General features: G+C 57.4%; 1 protein-coding gene across 1 annotated transcript in view; it reads left to right on the forward strand.

The window, feature by feature from the left end:
* The window catches only part of ZNF703 (zinc finger protein 703), a 147,388-nt gene that overhangs the window by 137,953 nt on the left and 2,690 nt on the right, over window positions 1-6,745 (forward strand). The gene's annotated exons all lie outside the window — the stretch shown is intronic.

A 6,745-nucleotide genomic window follows, 5' to 3' on the forward strand; every position in this document is an offset into this window, starting at 1 on the left:
TTTTCCTCTAGATCGGCCAAGCCGGGTGTGGAACAGGCCCCCTTGCTCGCGACTCTCCCCCTCCCCATGCAGCGCAGCGAAACGCTCCCGCGTGCCACAGCAAGGCTTTTGCCAGTGTCCAAGCGGCCTTTTTTTGCAAAAAGCGGCCTTTTTGCAAAGCAGCGTTTCTGCGTTTTTTGGAGTCCCTCTGGCCGCGGGCCATTGCCCAGCCCCGCAGCAGGCCTGGCTGAGCCCCGGGGRGGGGGGGGGGGGTGTCTCACCTCCAGCAACGGCGCCCGCCGCCGCCGGGCGCACCTTAAACCCGTCCCCAATTTCCAGATTTAGATTGTTCCAAATTTAACCAAACCCTATTTCTGGTCCTGTCCGTATCAGATAACGAGCAGAGGATGGTTTAAGCGATGCACGAAGCGGGAGGCAGAAGCCGGTGCGGGGTGGTTTTGTCGCTGGTTTTCGGTGTAGCGGGGAGGCATCCYGGGCGCTTCGCCGGTTCGGTGACTCCGCCGGGAAGCGGCTTTTGCAAATCGGCTGTCGCTAGACACGGTCGCGCTGCGCCCGGCGATGCAGACGGCGAGGGGCCGGGTGCTGCGCGGGGTCCCAAGCCGCGGTGCCGCTCTTCCCGGCGGAGCAAACCCCGAGCCCCTCCGACTCCCCGCGAGAGACTTGCGGGAGATGATTGGGTTCTTAATGGGGAATTTAAGAAGGTGGGTATAAATCGCGGTGCTTTTATCTAACCTGCGGTGCAACGTTCGCCAGACCCTTTGGGTTGGGTTAGTTATGTATATTTACGTCTTAAAGTCTGTGTTTTTCAGTATCTAAATATAAATTATTTTTACTGTATCAATGATTAAATATTTTTCTCTGAGATCATAGAGTCCAAAGAAATAAATGTTTCTGAAAAGGCATTCAAAAAAACTTAAAAGAAGAAAAAAATCCCTCTGAGAACCCCTTTTGTCATTTGCAACCAATAAAAATGCCTATTGTTATGAAGGGCTCATAAATAATCTGATTTTGGCATGCTTTCATACCATACAGAAAATGAATAAATTAAACTTGATTTACAGCCTTTTTCATTTTTATTAGAACKGCTCCAAACATTTTATGTAACGTACGTGCCAGATGAGCTACACCAAATGGTTTGAGGCTCTGGTACCGATATTATATAAATTAAGTTGTTTTAATTTGCATAGTTTAATTAACTAAGACTGGCAAAGAAAGAAAGAAAAACAGAGGTGATAGTGATATATATATATTTATTTATTTTTGTGGCTGTGTGGGCTGGGCGAGCTTGCCGGGGCAGAGCCTGGAGCACGGCCAGCAAGGAGGAGAGGGTTTTTGGGGCCATTCTGCGCGTTTGGGGCCGGCGCTGCCCCGGGACCCCCCGCCGCGAGGCTCCCGCGATGCCGCAGCCGCCCGGGGAGCGACGGCCCGGCTTCGGCCCCGGGAGCTGCACTCCCATTTTACAGATGGGGAAACTGAGGCCCGCAAGGCAGACGGGTGGGTGCCACTGCCTGCAGCGGGGCCTCCCCAGGCTGCGGCGCTGCGAAGGAAGACGGGGTCATCCAGGAAAAACACCTGAAGTTATCCTCGCTAACAAGCGCCTTCTCCTAAAGGCCGTCATTCTGCTCAGAACAGCAGAAAACTTCAAGATAAACAGGCAAAAAAACCCTCTTAACTAATGTCACGGTGACCCGGTGTCAGCCGCGCTGTGTGTTTTGATCTGCTGCCCGTCCCTGCAGAACCGCGCGGAGCTTTTTTCCCTCTAAAGCGCTTTGATAAGTGCGTGATGTTCTCCTCCCCCTCGTGCAATTTATCCTGCAGAATTTCACACCAGGAAACAGCTTCATTACATCAACAACAGGAAGACCCCACTGATTTGTCACGGAGAAAAACAGCTGTTAGTCACACATCAAGGGAGTAGAGGAGGGAAAAAATCTCACCTTTTTTGCTTTAATGTTCACGCAGTTCTTTAATGTTAATCGCTCTGCAGAGGGAAGCGAGCTACCGGGCTATTCAATAAGTAACCATCATCCAGTGAGTATCAGTTAATATCTAAGTGTCTTCCTGCCTTTCCTGCTACATGATTGCTTTAGAAAGAAAGATTAATTCCAACTTTAAAAAAGAAAACACTATTTTTATCATTGCCAGAAGTCTATATGGGTTTAAAAAAGAAAAAGCACTTGCTTGTCGTTTTACATCTTGCAATTTTGTCAGTTGTTTTAAAACATGTCTCCTGTAATAAATAAGATCATTTTTATGCACTTGTTCCGCAGTTACACGCGAGGCCCTTGCCGGCGGCGAGGGGGGACGGCGGCGGCGGAGCGGGGCAGGGAAAGCGCTGACTTCGGCACGTTTTCCTCCGCGGCGTCGGCGGAAGGGGCCGCGGCCGTCCGGGCTGCGCTGCCGTTAGCTCCTGCGCGGAGCAGCCGGCGGCCGGTGATCCACCTACAGAATAGCAGGAACGCAGCGAGCAGCGGCGCGCGAGCGGAGGCCTGGCTTTTGCCRGGTTTTTCCAGTTCAGCTGAAACCTCTTCCGAAGCGGTGGGGAACGGCACTTATCCCGGAGCAAGCGCAGAGCACGGAGAGGGAGAGACGCTGCGACAGCTGCGGTGGCTAAAATCCGTGCTTTATCCTGCGCCGCTGTAATTTCCCGTGCAGGCTCCGACGTTCACGCGCCTCGCTCCTGCYGTCCCAGTCGGACATCGGCTCCTCCATGGGCGATGCAGAAGGGATATCCCAGCCCGGAGCCGGCGCGAGTGCGTGCCGCAACCGGCAAAGCTCGGGGTGCCGAGAGYGACCTGCTGCATATCCGCAGCGCTGGAGCATGTTGCCAAACTGCATTAGCCGAAACCAGGGTGCAGAAACACCCGTTGCGAGAACCGCGCGACAGCGAGCCGGGGACCACGGGTTTTGCACTGCCGCTTGCTGCGGAAGCGGGGAGGTAAAGGAACGTCCTCGACTCCCCCAGGAAAACGCTTTCAACGCGAGTTGATATTTATTTGTTTAATTCCATCGTTTGCACAACGGCTCCCTCCAAAAGCACTTTTCCGGCAGGCGGGATTGCCGCCCTATCCATCACGAGTGACGTGCTTCCCGCGTCAGCGGCCCTGCAGACGGGCCTGCTGCTGAGGGAGTTTTTCCAGGAGTCCCTGCACATCGCTCGCTTCCTCGTTTGCTTTCTTTCTTTCGCTCTTCAGAAATATCTGACGCCTCGTGCGTGCCTTCCTCTGGAAAGCGCCTTTCCGTAGCGCCTGCGCTCGGCGGGGCCCGGCCGGAAGATCCGAGCATTCGCAAGGAAGCCTCGCCAAGGAGTCGTTGCGAGTTGCTGAAAGAGCTCGAACACGGAAGGGAAACCAAACTCGCCGCTCGGYGAACGCGCGTCGCCCTCCGTGCAGGAGCAACCGGCCGCGCGGGGAGATGCCGCTACATGTTGTTGCCATCAGAACTTGCAGATTCACAAACAGGAGCTGCAACAAGGCAGAGGGAAACGCTTTGCTCGCGCGTATGAGAAGCCCAGGCCTGCAGACGCTCGCACATGTGTTTACTTTTAAGCGCACGGGTTGTTTAAGTCATGTCCTCCCGTGGAAAACCCATGCATGCAGTTAAGCTCGTGTTTAAGCGTTCGCTGGTGTAATGCTAATTGCACAGGGCCGGGAGAAGCAGCCCCGTCCGAGCGGGTCCCTCGCGCGGGACGATTCAGGGCCTCGATTCCAGAAGCGACCAGGGATTTTAAGCCTCCCYGCTGCGGGGTCCTTCTGCTGATACCTCCTTGGGGAAACTTCAAAAGCAGCCCGGGTTGGGCAACCCTTGATTAGGGAGCAAAAATATCGTTAGTCATCTCGGAAAGCTTTGGCCTAAGCACCCCTGAAAGCTTTTGCTTTTGGCTTTACTTTTCTTTTTTTTTTTTTTTTTTGGCAAATGTTTTGCTCATCATTCAGCGCTCTGCATTATTTTTACTTGGCAAGGGGTCTCACGTTTTATTTGAATATCCGTTCTGAACGCACGAGGTGACTGATCGCAGAGCTGAACGGGACACAGAAAAGTTTTCTTTTCTCTCCCTCTGGTTACTGGGCTCCTTAACGAAAATAGGGCCAACACAGAATTAAAAACGAAGAATATAACGAGCGACAATCGGTGCCCGTAACAGCGCTCAGGGGCTCGTCGTTGGCTGCGATGGTCCTTTGATGAAGTTTTAGTCTAGCGAATGCACGCTGAATCCGGAAGTTTTGTCTCCAGCGCACTGGTAACGGCACCGGCTTATTCCCGCTGCTGCCCTGCGGCTCCGGGCTGCTCCGACCTGGGACGGGCTCACGGAGAAGGGAAACGGCCGAGCCCGAGCCCAAGGGTGATGGGCACCGCGGCGCGCCAGCTCGCCGCCCCGTTGTGACGCGGAGCAGCGCGAGCGGCCGCCGCGCGCTTGTCCCACCTCATTCCGTTTTATTTTGTTAGCGCYGTGTTGTTGTTGGCCTGCGAGCGGAGTTCCTCGGAGGAAAGACTTTTTTTCCCCTCTGTTTCCTTCTTACTTGAATGGCTCCTTTGAACGGCAGCCTCTCCTTTCGCATCGCCGCCGTCCGGATTGAATCAATCTTGCGGCCAGCTTGGGGGGGGGGKGTGGAAAAGCCTCGCAAAGCGGCCGAACCGGCGGCTCTGACGGGCGCCGTGATTGATAGCGGCCGGAGCGGCGGCCCCTTCCCGCGCCCGGAGCGCGCCGCCGCGGTCACRGGTGGCCCTGCGGACTTAATAATAGCAACGTTGTCGTAACGTAAAGCATCTGTCAGGATTTAATATGATTAATTGGACGTGTCTGTCCCCCCCTCCCTCCCTCCCTCCCTGCCCTCGGCCTCTCCGGGAAGGCAGGATGAACCCCAACGCGGCGGAGGCGGGTGCGCGGGAGCCCTCCGGCTCTGGGAACGGCCCGCAACCCTGGCGGCTCGCGACCCGACCCGCCTGCCCGGGGCTCGCTCCTGCCCGCCGGCCCCGGCTTGGCAGCCAGCGGTCGCCGTGCGGTGTACTGCTGGCAAATTATATGCCTTCAGCCAGCGCTACATGAAAGAAAACATGAAAATGTCAAACATCCAGAGTTATAAATATGTTCGCGGTACACCACGCCAATCAGGGAGACGGCGTTGCCGGGTTTTCAATAGGTAATTTGTTCCAGATAAGCCTCGATTTTAATAGCGCGGCCATGACATCACCCCAACGCGCTGCGCAAGCCGTGAGCTGGCGGACGGGCTCAGCGCGCCCCGCTCTCGAGGCCCGCTGGCCGCCGGCCCCGCCGCCCCTGGGCCGCCCCCGCGCTCCTCCCGCGGCTCCCCGAGGCCCCCGGTTGCGCCCGGCCCCTGCGGTCCGGCAGCTCCCGCGCATCGTCCGCCCAATCCCAGCAGGACGGCGCCGTGCGGGCTTGCGACTTTGACTCGAGGAAGTCTGGAAAAGGTAACTAGGAACAGAAAGCGAATTGTCAGAAGGCTTAAATTAGGTACACAGCGGTCTGCACCGACGCTGGAAAATTCTTAGGGCTCCGAAAATCAGAGAAAATGGAAAAGCGCTGAGGACCGGCAGCAACGTGGGGCTATTCCCGCTCTGCGTGGGGCGCAGGGTCTGGCCCGCCCTGGTCCCCGCGTTGCAGGCACGCTGGCGGCACACCTCCCGCGCCTGCGTGTTTGCTGAGTGTGTAAAACAGCGGACGTTCGCTACTTCAGAAACAGAAAATGGTCTATAACAGCCAAGAGCTCCTGCTCTTCAAAATAATTCAAATGGTGGTGATTACAAAACGTGCAAAATAGAAATGTCCATATGCAAACTGCAGTGTCCCCCACGGAGGGACGATAGCAGCGCTCTGTCCCCCCAGTAACCCCATCGCTGCCTGGTTTGCACGCAGAAGGTTGTCTCGGGGTCCAGCAGAGCTGGCTACATGAGAAAAACATTAAAAGTTGGGGAAAAGATTGGATTTTTCGGCCAGGCTACGGGGGCAGCAGGGCAGGGAGCAGCCAGCCCCGGGGCATCCACCACAGGCTCCTGCATCCACCTGCCTCTCCGGACACAGAGGCCTGGCTTGGTCCTGCACGGATTTGCACCGCTCCGGGCAGGGTGTCCACAGCCCCCACCTAGCTGGGCGCAGGGGCTGGACGGGGCGCAGGGGCTGGGCGCAGGGGGCACAGGCGGGCGCAGGGCGCATGGGGCTGCACAGGGCACYGGGTGCACAGACTGGACTGGGTGCAGGGCTTGGGCTGGGCACTGGGTGCACGGAGCCGGGCACAGGGCACACAGGCAGGGTTCAGGGTGCATGGCGCATCGGTCGGACTGGGTGCAGGGCACAGGGGCTGGTGSAGGGCACTGGGGCTGGGTGCTGGGTACAGGCACTAGGTGCAGGGCACAGAGACTGGGTATTGGGCACAGGGACTGGTGCAGGGTATAGGGACTAGGTGCAGGCACCGGGGCTGGGTGCTGGGCACTGGGGCTGGTGCAGGGCACTGGGGCTGGGTGCTAGGTGCAGGGATTGGGTGCTGGGCACAGGGATTGGGTGCTGGGCACAGGGATTGGGTGCAGGGCACAGGGGCTGGGTGCAGGGCACTGGGCTGGGTGCAGGGCACTGGGGCTGGTGCTGGGCACAGGGGCTGGTGCAGGGCACAGGGGCTGGGTGCAGGGCACTGGGGCTGGGTGCTGGGTACAGGGATTGGGTGCTGGGCACAGGGACTAGGTGCTGGGTACAGGGATTGGGTGCAGGGCACAGGGACTGGGTGCTGGGTAC

This window comes from Apteryx rowi, unplaced genomic scaffold (genome assembly GCF_003343035.1).
Source record: "Apteryx rowi isolate R43461 unplaced genomic scaffold, aptRow1 scaffold_217, whole genome shotgun sequence".
In the NCBI taxonomy this organism is placed as follows: Eukaryota; Metazoa; Chordata; class Aves; order Apterygiformes; family Apterygidae; genus Apteryx; species Apteryx rowi.